Raw genomic sequence first — 16,038 nt, forward strand, 5'->3', positions numbered from 1 at the left:
GGATTAAAGGCGTTCACTACCACTGCCAGCTGGAGGCGGAATCTTTAAGAGAGCACTCTCCTTCAGAAATCAAATGCTGGAGATCTGGCCATTCTGGGGGTGGTTCTAAGAATGTCATTAATGAGAGACCAACAGTTAAAGGCTGTAACTGGCATTTTGTAAGGCCCAAATGCTTCATAATAATCTTTAAAACAATTGCGAACTTGGTGCCATCTTTTTTCATCAATGGTCCCCTCCTGGGGAAACCATAGACAAATTTCTGCTACAAAATCTAAGAATTGTATTAAATCCTTTTTTTAACCCTAGTTCCTCTAGTTCTGAGTGGCTCCTTGAGTCCTACAATGAACAGTGACTGCTTAGAGGTTTGTCCCATGTCTTTTCTTAACCCTAATTCCTTGCGCCCTGAGTGAATCACTCCTTGAGTCCATCACGAATAGTGACTGCTTAAAAAATAGCTATCCCAATGCCTCTTATATCAAGGCCTCACCGCTCTGATCCTCCACAGGATCATCTCATGGTTGGGCAGACTGTGGTGTCCTTCTGAATCAAGGCCGCTCTTAGGCAGACCTCGGGAGTGTCCTCTTGGGTGCCCCTGAGAAATCCAGGGCTGTGTCTCTGGAAGTCACTTTAAAAAGTGATCTGTGATTGATGTGCCAGGCACTCTGGGAAGTCACCCTCAAAGCTCCAGAAAACCTGGTAGGCCTACCTCCCTCTGAAGAGCCAGTGTTCTTTCTTTTGTGATCTTCTTGAGCCTCTGAATGTTGGGGGGTGGAATATCTCATCTTCAAGCCCCACAACACTGGGCGCTAGAATGTCCCATGGAGCAAGGCATTAAACAAGGTCTGGGGAGATCACCTAAGAGAGAATGGGGGTGGGGTGGGGGGGAAACGGGTGAACACAAAGAATCATGGCTTGTCTGTAGGATGATCAAACTGAGATTTTTACTTTTTCACACAGCGATTATATACACAAAAAGGCAGGATGTGGGGAATGGGATGATGCAGGAGTGTAGGTGTTCAGGGGGAGTTCAGATATCTTCCTTAACAGAGTGTCAGCTGGGTGAAGGTTCAGGGGATGTGTCACTATGACTCTGTCTATGATTCACTTGTCCTTATCTAAGTTGGTACTATCCACCAAGGCACCCTATCTACAAGGTCTATGATTATCCAGGCAGGTAAATTTCCACCAAAGCTGCCTGTTTATAATATCTTATAGCTATCTGTTTCAGTGTTTTTTTTTTTTTTTTTAAACTGAGACCAAGACTTTGTGCTAGCAAGCTGACTTAGGCCTATTGCTGATTTTAGTAGGCCTTCACTGTATAAGCGAGGCTGCCCCTGACAATGTCCAAACATAAATAAAAAACCCAACAATGAAAACAACAATAAGAAAGAATCCAAGAAAATAAAAGGGGATACTTTCTCTAAAAGAAAAGAAAAGAAAAAAAAAAGAAAAGAAAAGAAAAGAAAAAAGAAAAGGAAGAAGAACAGCTTAGGCAGGGAAACATGGCTGGGTGGAACTCAGTGGATAATTCTAACTATTTGTCAACCTCAGGCAAATAGAAAACAAACTCTGGTAACCTAACCCCACAACAGCAGATAGAAATAGCTGCCTGGCAGCTACAACATTGACAGCCACATCTTCATTCACATCTTCATCCACATCTGCATCCACATCTGCATCCACATCTCCAACCACATCTCCAACCACATCTGCATCCACATCTGCAGCCACATCTGCTTCCACATCTGTATCCACATCTGCAGCCACAGAAGCAAGCACAGAGGTAGCCACATTGGCAGCCTCATCTAGAGGTGACTGTGCATCAGCTGATGTGGGCAGAGCTTGATCTACAGTCAGAAGCATCACTGGTCAAGCTTCTGGCACAGAGGGTTCTAGCAGTGCTGGTTCTATGAGCTCAGTGTCCTCTCTAAGTAGTTGCAGGCCTCCCTGTGGCTCTGCCACAGAAGCTGGCCTCAGAGCCAGAGTGTCTTGCATCCCAGAGGCCTCCTGCACTAGGGGGTCTGGAGTTGTTGCACAATCTAAGGACAGAAAAAGATAAACTTTTAGTGGAGGCATCCTAGAAGCTTCCAGGATGGGGTGAGCTTCCTCAAGATGGACTTGATGGTCACACAGAGCTTTTCATGCCAGAGAATCTCCAGTCCTCTCCTCACAGCAGGACATCTTACCTAAGTGCTGCCTAGCCCTGGCTTCAGGTCAAAGCTCTGGAGAATTCCCTGGTGGAACCCATCACTGAAACCAACTCCCCCTTGACAGGCAGCCAACCCCAGGCCTCCTCACCTTTCTCAAGCTTTAGCTTTTTGGCCTCCTGCTCTTCCAGCACTGAGAGCAGCTCCCTGGCTTTGTGTCTACCTCTACAGAAGGTACATGGAGCTCCACATAGTCCATCAGCTGCCTTATGACTGACATGTCTGGGAACTCACAAAAATCTTTGGCATTTCTGAAGCCAGCGGGACAGAAAGCTGAATATGGCTCTGCTGGGAAGAGGAGGTTGAGTCAGAAGTCTAGCCTTGCATCATCGGCACAGCTGTGGTTTCTTTCAGACAAGGAAATGGCTTCCAGTCTGTGTGCTGATGGGCATAGTGGTCAAGAGTGTGAGGGTATGTCTGGAGGACTCCAGACACTTTTTGTCCCTTGGAGGACAGATGGGGTTAACTGTGTTGGGCTGTAGTGGGGATGGATTCTCTCAGGGTCCTTCAGCTTCCATCCTTCCCTGTGCTCTTCAGAACCAAGGAGCCCATTGGAGGCCTCCATTTTTCTCCAACTGCAGGTAAAGTCTCAGGTACTATCCCTCTAGTGGGAATCCCCATGGCAGGGCACCTGGCAATTGTTTAGTCCTCAGTCCCAGCCCCCATCCTACTCTACAAATGGGCTCTTACCTCCGTCTTCTCACTCCCATTCAACTGCACAGATGGGCTCTTACCTCCCTCTTCACCTGAAGCCCACTCACCTCTTTGTTAGCTGGAAGAATGCATACCTGTGGCATTCCATGAGGGTGTCACCCCTAATGCCTTGTTTTCCCAACCTACTAATAGATCTAGAGGGAGCTACTAAGAGTTTGTAGAATCTAGAGCGGGAGCACAGATCCTGGGGGCTCTCTGCACTCTTCTGACTTCCATGCTGAAGTCACAGGTCTTCATAGATCTTCACACAATTGGTGGAAGCCTAAGTGCTCCCTGCTGGGGCTCTTGGTTGGTTCCAAACTTCTCGGATGGACCCCCCTCCCCCCAGAGAACCTTATCTGGTTCCATTAATCCCTTATAGGTCAGATAGGGACTAGAACTTTGTATAGAAATGAAAAAAGAGCTCTGCCCAAGGCAGAAGAAAGGGTAGTGTTTGACACTCCCTGGGGACAGTGAAAGACACAAACTAGAGTCCCCCCAGCCCATATTAGGCCATGTCACTTTGCAAGTTCAGATCCAGGACCAACACTGCCAGGGTACAATCATACTTGCTCTGTGGAGCACAGAGTCCTGGTGAAGAGCAGAGCCCTCCTATATCTATGTTGGATGTGGCCACTCACATTTTCATTATCAGGTCCAGCGCCTCCCAGGTGGTAGCAAATTCATGGTAGATAGTAAGAAAAGGGCGATGGAGAGGTTGTCGTGGATCTGCATAGCAGTTGGTAAATAGTGGACCGTTTGGTCTATGTAGTGTGTGCTGCAGTAGTTGAATGGGGGAGGGTTGTTTCAGAGAGGGTGGCTTCGGTTTATTCTGAGGACAGACCTAGGAAGGTTTAAATGTTGAAACTCTGAGAGACATCAGCAATCCATTACCATAGACTGAGGAATGAGCATAAAAGAATGTTCCTCAGTGTCTCATAACCCATACACCCAGGCAGGGACCTCAGAGGATCAGGGGACTAATCAGAAAGTTCCCTGCTATAGGCTGGCCCCTGTTACCTTGGGATACCTGTGGGAAACGTGCTAGAATTGTGTCAGAGGGTCCAATGTCTCCAAAGGTGGCCAAGCCAGCGACTTTTGGCTTTTTTGTGGCCTGAGCCACTGGAAGTCTGAAAACAAGAGCACATCTTGCTCCCTCAAGCACCTCCAGACAAGTAAGTCACGTAAGGCTACTTACAGTTGGCCTCTGGTTTCCTGGTAACCAGGATTCTGAGTTCCATCTGGACTATTGTTAAGGAAGTGGGGTCACTTCCTTAGCTCCTCCAGTGTGAGCCTCTCCTTAGGCATTTCCTAGGGATCACCAGTACTTCCAATTGCTGTTCCTCTGTCTTCCACGTGTACAACGGGACACAGTGGCATCCATGAGCTCATGCTGCTACACTGACCTGGGAAGCCTGGCTTCAGGGAGACCCTCAGATTTAATTAGGCAGACAGGAGATTCCAAACCATCCCCTCTGTACTACAAGCATCTAGAAAAAAACCAATTTCCCCTTAGGGTCTTCTCACTGTCCTGACCTGCTCCCTGAAGATCATACTAGCATGGGTTTCCTTATATGTCATCATGTGTGTATGATCATCGATGCCCTATGCCTGGGAAACCTCATAACAGTCTTACCAGAGGTGAAGGCACACATAGGCACTTGTGCCCATGCACATACACATGCACAGACAAGCATATGCCCACACAAACACACAGACAGGTACATACACAGGCCCAGGCCCGGGCACAGGCCCAGGGCACACTGAGCATCTATTTACAAACGGCCAGGAGCATGTCAGTGTAGAAAGTTTCATCAGAGGGGTTGGTTATTTGGTTGAAGTTAGTGTTGGGGTAACCAACTTTAACAAAGTGTGTGCGTTCATCTTTAGTTGCAGCTTTCTCTTAGGGCAGTGGGTGGGGCTCCACTCCTTGTCTATGCATTCTGTTTTTTTTTTTACCTCTTTGGGCTTCCACAGGCTACAGTGTGCTGCTTCTGTGTTTCCCAGACTATGACTGCCTAGGTTCTGGTTTGCAGGGTGTCCCATGCTGCTTCACAACCTTCTCTATTCTGAGGAAAATGTACACACTATCATCAAGGCTTTGATTGATTTTCCATATTCTAATTCTTTGATGAGTAGTTTAAAATGCATTCATAGTTCAGTTTAAGAACTATGCTATTAGAATCTGACATATTTTGAGCAGCATATGTTTTTTATTTTAACTGAGGTTTGCTAAATTGTGCTCCAAAGAAATTGCACAAATTCTCTTCTAGAAGCAACATGAGGAGGATATAAATCTTTAACAAAAGGTTAATTGTCCTAAGTGGGTTGAGTGCCTGTGAGCCTCTTTCCAAGGATATGATGCTGCATCATGCGGCCACTAGAGGGCGGTGGTTCTCCATGGAAGCACAAGGAGGCCCTCCCTGACCTGTGTGCTGGCTTCTCAATGACATTTCGGAAATGGATGGGGGTTGGGGTGGCTACTGCAGTTAGCTCAACAGAACGGGACTGCGGCAGGGACTTTATTCCTATCTCAGATGCTATCAATAGGACATTTATTTTGTAAATAAAATCTGTGTAGCTTTCCAGTTATCTGATTCTCTGCAGAGCAAGGGGCCCTGCCTTTGTGAAAGATGACCCATCCCACCTCCTGCAGAAACATGGGCCAAACCAGGACTGACAGTTCCTTTTCTGGGCCAGAGGGTGGTAGAGGGTAATTAGTGGGAGTTCTTCAGAGTCTCATTTCCAGACAAATTTAGCTTTACCTAGGAATGCTGGGATTTGTCCCATGTTCAAGGACATCCAAGTCCTGTGTATTCTGGGTGGCTCTGAATGACAGACTCTTTCCAAGCTGTGTCCACTTAGAGACCATGTTCACTTAAGTAGGGTGGGAGTGACACATCAATCAGCTCCATCTTGTCTGGCTCCTCCTCTTCACCAAGGTGAGCATTCCAGGGACACTGTTAGGGCTTCTCTGCCCCAGGAGGCAACTAGCCTAACCTGCTTGCCTCCTGACAACCCAGCCCCTCAAAGTTCTGCTCCTGTCCCACTGATATCCACCTGGGGGCATATAGGCAGGGAAGCCTCCAGTGGTGGTTAGGGTAAGAGCCTGGGCCCTGGAAGCCCTAACAACCCAGACTGTGTCCACTCATTTCTCATAAGCCTGTTAGACAGAAGTGAAAACTACAAAAAGCCTGGATATATTGGTGCATGCTTTTTTCCCAGCACACGGGAGGCAGAGGCAGGTGGATACCTGTGAGTTCAGGTGCAGCTTATCTACATAACCAATTCCTAGAGAGTTGGGATACACAGCAGAGAGACTCTGTCTCAAAATTAAAGAAGAAGAAAGAAAGAAAGAAAGAAAGAGAGAAAGAGAGGGAGAGACAGAAAGAGAGAGAAGGAGGGAGGAAGGGATACAGGAAGGAGGTAGGGAAGGAGAGAAGAGAGAGGGAGAGAGAGAGAGAGAGAGAGAGAGAGAGAGAGAGAGAGAGAGAGAGAGGAGGGAGGGTGGAAGGAAAGAAGAAGAGCAGAGAAAGGAGATTCTGTCCAAGTGGGCTCACATGGAAGAGGAGAGATAATGGGGTCCAAGGTCACCCCATACCATACTTAGGGTCTTCACATGATGGTTCCTTTACAATATAAAGCAAGAAGTGTGCAAACTAAGCAGTCTCAAGTGAGTCCAAGTCAGGCCCACACTGAGCCATCCCAGCCTCTGCTCCAGTGTCTCCTGTGAGGTGATCTGACAAGTGACCAGAACTCTGTGAAGCTTTTATGGGATCCAAATTTTTCCTCCTCCCAGAGCCAGGCTTCATCCTTGGCCCTCTGCCTGCAGAGAATCCCAAGGGATTCCGGCTGTTTCTGGTGTGTCTGCTTCAGTTTCCTGTGTCCACAGGGAGGGGTGCGGTGTCTCTGGAGTATCTTCACTTTTGCCAGGTCAGTTATATCTCTCCAGTTCCTTTGTACAGCTCAGTACTGAGTGAAGATGCCCATGTCCAAAACGAACAACAAATGGGATAGAAGCAGGAGCCAGGGTTAGTGTAAAATAAATGATTTTTAGTATTAATCTAAGTAATAAATTAATCTGGCAGCTGTATTTCTTTACCTTCAGTCGTCCCCAACAACCGCACAGAGAACTAACATTTATTAAAATAGCTTTGAGCTCAATATTGAGCAAATCTAAATCCACTCTAAACCCTCAAGTTCGTCAGGATTCCTCCCAGACAATACCAATTGTCAGGATTCCTCCCAGACAATACCAATTGTCAGGATTCCTCCCAGACAATACCAATTTTTTGTTTTTTTCTTGGTCCAACTCTTCTCCTGATGTTTCCCAGACCACTCCTCATGTCTCCAATCCTTCACTTCCTGTCTCTTTCCCCACCCTTCCTGGAATAGGAAGTCCCACCTTATCCTCTCCAAAGCCCTTTATTGGCTCATTGGCTTTTATTGATGAGGCAGAGAATGAATGAGGAGCAATGTTTACACAAACTTGAGACAGAAGTTTCTAAGAATAAACATAACAGAGCTATGTCCAGATTGAAGCCAGGTAGTAGGGTAGAGAAACCAGCATTTGAAATAATACAAGGGTAAACTTTACACAGGACAAAATCATTACACTTATAGGGCACATTCAAGGTCTTGCCAGGCAACCATACCTAAGAATTATTTCTTTATACTCTTTTGGTTTTAACTGTTTTTGAAAGGGCTGGCACTGTTGTCTCCATCTTGTTATTTTCTTAGAGACAATTTGAGCTGTGAAACATGTGCTGTCTTCAAACACCTTAGTTTGCTCTGCCCTGACTTCTGAGTGCTGAACCAGCTATGCTGGTTAGTTTCTTGTCAACTTGACACAGCATCTGGGGAGTTAGACTTGATAGTCATGGGGAAGAGGGAAGCTCAGCTGAGGAAGTATCTCCATGGGGTGGCTTTCAGGCAAGTCTGTGCTTTGTTCTTGATTAATGATTAATATGGGAGCACCCAGCTCCCTATAGAAGGTATCACCCCTGGGCCTGTGATTTCGGGATGCATAAGAAACCATGCCGAGAAGCCACGTGGAGCGAGCCAGGAAGCAGCACTCACTCATGGCTTCTGCTTCAGTTCTTGCTTCCAGGTTCCTGCACTGAGTTCTTGCCCTGGCTTCTCTCAGTGATGGACCATGTTTGGGAAAGGAAGTCAAATAAACGCTTTCCTCCCCAAGTTAGTGTTAGTCAGTGTTTCATCACAGCTATAGAAACGTAAGGAGGATAGCGGGCAAAGGGTACTCTGCCCAGCAAGATTCCCTCGTTAGTGTTCTTCCCTTGTCTTTGATCAACAGTTTCTGGATACACCATAGAGTCATCATCTTGTTTATCTTGTCTGTCTATCTGTCTGTCTGTCACAACTGAGAAGAGATCTGTTCCATCTAGTCTGATTCCATGCTGAGGAAGAAAGTGCCAGATGTCAAGGAGCCAGTGCCAGGAAAACTCGCCAGCCAGTTTTGAGCACTCAGTTGTTATGGCAGAAATAGATCTTACGTCAGGCCTACCTGGAGTCCATTCCTGGAATAGATTCTGTCTGTGCTGTGGGTGATGTTTTAGCATCTCAAATGGTGCTCAGCCTCTTTCTCTATATGATGCTTTTACTCGTAATCGTACCAGACATCAGTTCAAAGTTCACAAGAAAACAAATGACAGTGGCAACATTTATTTAATTTCTTTTAATTCCCCTGAGTGTTTTGTAGCCTGGGTGACTATGTCCTGTGTGTGTGTGCAGTAGTTGTAGAGGCCAGAAGAGGGCATGGGACCCCCTAAAATGGATTATGTCAGGTTGTGAACATTCATGTGGGTGCTGGGAACTTAACCTGGGTCCTTTGAAGAGCAGACACTGCTCCAAACCCCTAAGCACAAACACTTACAGAAAACTGCAGGTGTTTTCCTTAGGTGTCCAGTACCTTTTAACTATTTAAAGGTCCTCCTTGAATGCACCCTGCCAGGGCATGCTAGGTTACCTCTGCTCAGAGATTGATGGGACATTTGAGACACCTTACATATTTATTGCTGGTGTCAAGCAAACTATTTTAAGGTCAAAATTATATCATATGTACACAATAGCATACTTGTTTGCTCAAAGAGAGTAGGTATAGAGAGGACAACATGAATGTCAGTTTTCTCTCTGAAGGGCATTGATGAGGAAAAGCAGAAATGCCCAGAAAACGTCACTGGCCATTTTGTAGGTTGGGCGTCCAGGTATAATGCAGACTTTCACATATTCATAAAACAGCACTCACTGGTTTCTTATGATCTATTAATTTTACACAAAATTATATAAACTTGTGCAAAAAATATAAAGTTCAAATGTACAGCCTCCCCCATAGCTAGTCACAGAGACATAGGGTATTAAAGCACTTGCTTATAGAAGTCTAATCAAATACCTCACCAACAGATAGTTAAAGTGTGACAAGATAACTTCCAGATAGCCAAAAGCCTTTGAAAAATCTAAATGATAATTGTTTTTTTTAATTTCAAAACATTTCTATTGGTTCTAAGTGCATTTCACAATATACCCCATTGTCCACACTTTTTTGCTTGCAAGTGTTCCTTGCAATGACTTCTTGATCTGGGTTGAGGCCTCTAGCTTCTGATACTCTATCAATACTAGAACTTCACTGGGACCTCTCTACGATATCCTGTTGTTGCCCTGTGTCACACAGATCTTGTAGTTCTGGATCTGCAGGACCAGTCCCTTCGTGCACTCCAGCAGTTCATGGATGAGGTAGACGTTGGGGTGGGTGAGCCAATTCAAAGCCTTGATTCTTGGCCTGAGAGGTATCTGAGGTGGTCAGCCTCCCGACTCTGTCACACACACAACACCAGAGCAAGCTCTCTTATTCATCCCTACCTGGACATCAGCCTGGCACTTTGGTGGTAATAGACCCTGCTGCTACAGAACCAATCCATGGTCCTTGGTGGCACATAGGCCAGAATCCTACCAGGGTCCTGGGTGGAATCACTGGCTACTCAAATCAGGGTGCTCCTCACTACCCTCAAGTCGCCAGTTCTGCCTCTTTTCATTGTATACACATCTTTCTTGATCCTCTTAATGATGTTGGGATCTTTCAGTGTCTGGGGTCATCTCAGCAGCGCCCTGCCCCATTCATGCATTATGGTGCTGGACACTGGTCATCAGGCATGGAGTATGTCTCTCCCCATCCTCAAGTGACTGGTGGTCATCTTAGGCTAGTTCCCTATCTGGGTCCCTTGGTGCCAGACTGGTGGCTGGACTGTTGGTCGTCTCAGGCTTATTCCTTGCTTGGCTGCTCAGGTGGCCCCATGCAGATGTTTTCTGTCTCAGACTCACTCGCACCCTAGGCCTGCAGTCCCAGGCAGTGTTTGTCTCCTCCTGGGGTCAATCTTTGCCCTTGGCAGCCTGGTCTTGCCTGCACTGCTGGTGGTCATCTCAGACTCACTGTTTTCAGGGAGTGTCAGGCTACTGATCATTCAGGTGTTGACAGTCAGAACACTGAGGACAGACACAGCCTCTCTCCTCTCTGTCACCTCCTGACGCACAGGTGACACAGCAGCCACACCTGCAATGTCTCTAGGGGCAGGAGGGTTTTTTAAATTAAATTAAATTATTTATATATGTGTGTGTCTCACAGGCACAGTCCTGGGCATGAGGGTATGTGTGCACATATGTGTGTGTATGGACCAGAGGGCAACATCCCCAGGTATCATTCCTCAGGTGCTATTTTGGGGGCCAAGATCCCTCACTGACATGAGACTTCCAAGACTGGGCTTGCTGGCTAGTGAGCTCCAGGGATCTACCCCTCATGGTTCCCTATCTAGCACAAGTCCAGCTTTTGTCTGTTTGGTTTCAGGTGGGCTCTGGATATCAACTCAGGCCCTCACATTTACATGGTGAGTGCTTTATCCACGGAGCCAACCCCTTAGCACCCAATTATCAGACCAGCCTGGATCATTTTCCATTGTCTATACCGTCAGTAAGAGATGCAGAGGGAAGGCTATGCCTTCCTCTAAACCTTCAAAAGGCCAAGCAACTAATGAGCTTTAATAACTGCAGACAAGTGGGGATGGTGGGAGGCCAGAGCCAAATTATCTTCAGGCAACTGTAGCACCCGTCATAGCTACTCATTAACATCTCTTCCCAACCCATCATTGCTGTGACCATTGGGTAACTGTTTCATTCATTCAGACAGAGAACTAGTTTCCAACCATCATTAGCTGAGGATGTTGTCAGCCCACATCTGAGGCCTACAGATCCCTGCTTTGCTTAACCCACCTTCCAAATGTTTCCATCCCTGTATGTGACAGGCACCTGATTTATGACTCTTTGTTCTGTTACTGTAAACACTCCATGAAGGTGTTGCCACACTGAAACATGGAATTTGTGGGATTATTGCTGGGGATTGATTCTAATGCTTTGATTTAATTGGAAATCTAAGTGTGCTAAAGGTGAAAGTCCTTGTCCCCAATTGTTTTTTATCAATCAATAAAAAGCCAACAGCCAATGGCTCGGTGGAGAGAGAGAGAGAGAGAGAGAGAGAGAGAGAGAGAGAGAGAGAGAGAGAGAGAAAGAGAAAGGGAGCTGGGGCTTCTAGGTTTCCTAGGCTGGGACACAAGAGAGAGGAGCAGAGAATTGCCACAATGTGGTAGGAGACAGATCAGGTTTAGAGCTGCAGGAAAGCCAGTGAGCAGCCGCTGGCCACTCCAGCAGTTGGGCCTGGGGTAGCAGTCAGAGGCTTAGATCTGCCCAACCATTGAGCTAGAAATATGCTCAATGTTAAAAATAAGCTTGTGTGTGTGTCTGTGTGTCTGTGTGTCTGTGTGTCTGTGTGTCTGTGTGTCTGTGTGTCTGTGTGTCTGTGTGTCTGTGTATCTGTGTGTCTGTAGGGAGCTGCTGGGCAGGTGGCTGGAGGAGCAAGACCCTCCAGAAGCATAAAGTGGAGTAGTCACCTCCATGCTACAGAAAGTTACATCTGTATTCTTCAGCCATGGCCACTCATATTTGGTGTTGATAATTCTCACCAAATTACGTATTAAGATATTCAGTCTCATAGTATTTACAACAAAATGTGAAAGGACCAGTATTGGCACAAGACACTCTAAGATCAAGTTCTCAGCACAAAGGAGATTTAGTTGCCACATAAGGACTGGGCAGAGACAAGGAACAGGAGATGGAGGATGAGGGAGAGGAGGAAGTCAAACAGGTGAGACAGGGCAGGGATATTTTCCCCAGAATGACAAAGGACTGCCTCTGCCTAGAGAGGATAGAATGGCCAATAGAAAATGTTTTTTTTTTTTTTTTTTTTTTTTTTTTTTTTTTTTTTTTTTTTATAAAGGTGCAAGTTGAAACCTCATGTCAGGATGAGGTGTTAAATTTTGATTCAATATGTTAATTAGGGCAGGCACAGTGAGCTTTTCATCCTGGACTTCAGTAGTTTGACAGGTGGGCTTTAGCAGTCAGTCTCAGAAGGGGAGAGTAGTCAAAAAAGGGAACAGATCTTGGGGACTAGCTTTAAGAATGCAATCTAGTGGTTTTAGCAGGGCAGAGGGAATGGGGGAGAAGGGCAAGGCCGACCAGAGCCATGCTTGCTCGCCGTGCTTGCTCGCCGTGCTCGCCGTGCTTGCTCGCCATGCTCGCCATGCTCAGGCCTGTGAGCCCTTTCAAAATGTACTCTTCATGAGCAGTCATCCTAACGGAAAATGTCTCCATTTCAGCATGGAAAAAAATATATGTGTTCATATGAACCAAAGCCCAGAAATCATGTAAAACTGATCTCTACAGATGGGGTAATTCTAGATTAATCTTTTGAATTTATATCTTAAGTTTGATGGTCAAAATAAAGTTTAGGCCTTTTCACCAAGATGGAGCTGAAAGCAAAACGGGAAGCTCTTGCCCCTCCCAAAGCCAAAGCCAACATGACGGCCTTGAAAGCTAAGAAGGCAGTGCTGAAAGGCAGCCATGGCCACAAAAAGAAGATCTGAAGGTCACCCACCTTCCCATGGCCCAAGACACTGTGTCTCCGGATGCAGCCAAAATATCCTTGAATGAGTACACCCAGGAAAAATAAGCTTGACCACTATGCTATCATCAAATTCCCACTGACCACTGAGTCAGCCATGAAGAAAATAGAGGACAACAACAAGCTTGTGTTCACTGTGGATGTCAAGGCCAACAAGCACCGGATCAAACAGGCCGTGAAGAAACTCTATGCATTGATGTGGCCAAAGTCAATACCCTGATAAGGCCTGATGAGGGGAAGAGTTATGTTCGCTTGGCTCCTGACGATGATGCTCTGGATGCTGCCAGCAAGATTGCAATCATCTAAACTGAGTGCAGATGACGAATTCTAAATATACACTTTTGTTTTCACCATAAAAAAACAACAACAAAACCAGAAAGTTAAAAAAATTTATTAGTACTTAAAAATATTTTAACAACTTAATCGCCATTTAAATTTCAATATATTAATATCTTTCCAGCATAGCTCATAGCAATGTAACTTCCACAGCCTCCATTTCCAGGATTAATATTTGAAAGGGCCAACCCCAAACCATTGCAGCAGGACAGAATCTTGAAATTCACATTTTAAGCAGTTAACAACACTTCAGTGAGGTTTGTCTGAGGGAGTCTCTTAAAACCAGTGTTCCTGCAGTCTTCAATTCTACAGGAAAGACTAACTTTTTACATCTTAGCTAAACACTCTTTAAGGGAAAAGAAAAACACCTAGACAAAAGCAACAGTTCTTACATAGGAAACAGGTAATCCTGCTGGCTGGCCTGGGACTCATCATCAATTTTGTTTTTGCATACCTGCTTCAGTCAGAAGCCACCAAGCTGGTCACAATTGGACTCATTGTCGCCTCTTTCTCCGCCTCTGTCTGCAGTTTGCTGGCTATCACTGTGGACCGCTACCTCTCCCTGTATTACGCCCTGACGTACCACTCCGAGAGGACCGTCACCTTTACCTATGTCATGCTAGTGATGCTCTGGGGAACCTCCATCTGTCTGGGGCTGCTGCCTGTCATGGGCTGGAACTGCCTGAGTCCACCTGCAGTGTGGTCAGACCTCTCACTAAGAACAACGCTGCCATCCTCTCCATCTCCTTCCTCTTCATGTTTGCCCTGATGCTTCAGCTCTATGTCCAGATTTGTAAGATTGTGATGAGGCACGCCCATCAGATAGCCCTGCAACACCACTTCCTGGCTACATCGCACTACGTGACTACCCAGAAAGGGGTCTCAACCCTGGCTCTCATCTTGGGGACCTTTGCTGCCTGCTGGATACCTTTCACCCTCTATTCCTTGATCGCTGATTACACCTACCCCTCCATCTATACCTATGCCACCCTCCTGCCCGCCACCTACAATTCCATCATCAACCCTGTCATATATGCTTTTAGAAACCAAGAGATCCAGAAAGCCCTCTGCCTCATTTGCTGTGGGTGCATCCCTTCCACGCTGTCTCAGAGAGCACGGTCTCCCAGCGATGTGTAGCAGCCTTCTCCCCACAGGACGCTGCCTCTACCAAGCGCCCCCACTGCCCAGGGTGGCCAGTGATTTCCTCCCCTAAAATTCTTTGCACTGGATCTCATAAACGAAAGTGATGGCATCTTTTAGACTGGTGTTGACACTGGAAACCATGTTACCAACTTTTTTAAAAAACTCGACTTGACTTCTTGGCTCAGCATTCTGTTGTTTGGTTTGGGAGTTAGGATTTGTTTGTTTGTTTGTTTTGGAGAGTGTAGTGGGATCTCATGTGGCCATGAAATTATGCACAAGTCTCAGGATTTTTAACCCAGACTTGAAAACACAGCTGCATGAGAGGAGTGAAATATTGAAGAAGAGCGAAAGGATTTTTAGCCATGTTTGATCATGCCACCCCAATCCAGCCGACAGCTATAGAACATTTATTTTGAATATCAGGATGGGCTTGGTAGAAAGAATAGGTTGGGTCTTCTTATTTATTTAAATGTCTTATTTATGTATTTGCTTTACTTACATATATGTACATATGTGTGCAGGTGCTATGAGAGGCCACAGGTATCTAACTGGCCTGGAGTTGCAGCTGGTTGTGGGCCACCATACAGATGCTGGGATAGAACCTGGGTCTTCTGCAACAGCAGTCAGTGCCCTTAACCACTGAGCCATATCTCCAGTCGCAGTAATTTAGTTTAGAGATGAGCAAGGAAATCTCATAATGGGTCCTTAAAGCAACAGATGGTGCTTGATGGGAAGGAGAGCTCTCATTTGCACATCTCTGGTAGGAAATACAGAAGAACAGTCAGTGTGCCTGTCCCACGTGTGTTCTCAACCCCGTGCTTGCCGTGTTACCAGCTTTCTCCTCCTGTCTTTCTCTTGTAATGTAACAATTTTTCCTTAATTAGTTCAGCTAATTTATTTACCCAGGTGGTGACTACTTGAATTCCGTCTCATTTTATTTTTTGACTTCCTTTATTTCAGTCAAGTGTGCTTGGTTTTTTCACTGTTTTTTTATTTTCTTTGCTGAGGTTGAGACCCAGAGCTTTGTCCCTGCCACACAAGAGCTCTGTCACTGAGCTCCATGCCCCTGCTCCAGTCAAGTTGCATGTGGTAGAGAAGCCCTTCTCCCTGCATGGTAGCTGAGATGGGGGCCAGGGCCCTCCTCATTTAGACAGAAAAATTGAAGAGCCAAGTTGGGGAGCAGAAACAGCCATAGAATTCCCCAAGATTCAAAGCAGGATAGAAACATGATGCATAGGAAAGAACTTGGGAGGCAGAAATGTTTCAACCCAAAAATGCAGAACAGAGATTCCTTAGAGTTAAAAGAAGAGTTGCTCATCTGTTACTAAAATATTGGTTTTCTTTAATGTCACCATCTCCATATGTATCCCTTGAGGGCGGATAGTGCGTCATTTCACGCTGGAGACAGCATAGTTTCATATATTGTGAGTTAAATTAGCAGACATCTCTGCCTTTTAGGAAATGATGAATGGAGATAAGGGTGTCTGCAATGTTTCTAGAATGTTTCATATTTGAGAGGCATATGAATCCCCAGAGAATCTTGTTAAAATTCCAGATTCTGGACCAGTGGGCCGTGGCTGAGCATGTCACTAACTCACACTGATTCTGTCCCTGAGAGTCTGTAAGTGACACTTTAGA

At 45.9% G+C, this 16,038-nt stretch overlaps 1 non-coding gene and 2 pseudogenes across 1 annotated transcript; 1 reads left to right on the plus strand and 2 right to left on the minus strand.

The window, feature by feature from the left end:
* Positions 1-1,534: 1,534 nt before the first annotated feature.
* Positions 1,535-4,077, minus strand: LOC143437444 (uncharacterized; annotated as a pseudogene).
* A 6,278-nt stretch (positions 4,078-10,355) lies between these two features.
* On the minus strand, positions 10,356-10,486 carry LOC143438293 (small nucleolar RNA SNORA17). The gene has a single exon (XR_013107235.1). It is a non-coding gene; the product is annotated as a small nucleolar RNA SNORA17 (small nucleolar RNA).
* A 3,299-nt stretch (positions 10,487-13,785) lies between these two features.
* LOC143438239 (G-protein coupled receptor 12-like) lies at positions 13,786-14,490 on the plus strand (annotated as a pseudogene).
* Positions 14,491-16,038: the final 1,548 nt, after the last annotated feature.

Source organism: Arvicanthis niloticus, chromosome 24 (genome assembly GCF_011762505.2).
Source record: "Arvicanthis niloticus isolate mArvNil1 chromosome 24, mArvNil1.pat.X, whole genome shotgun sequence".
Classification (NCBI taxonomy): Eukaryota; Metazoa; Chordata; class Mammalia; order Rodentia; family Muridae; genus Arvicanthis; species Arvicanthis niloticus.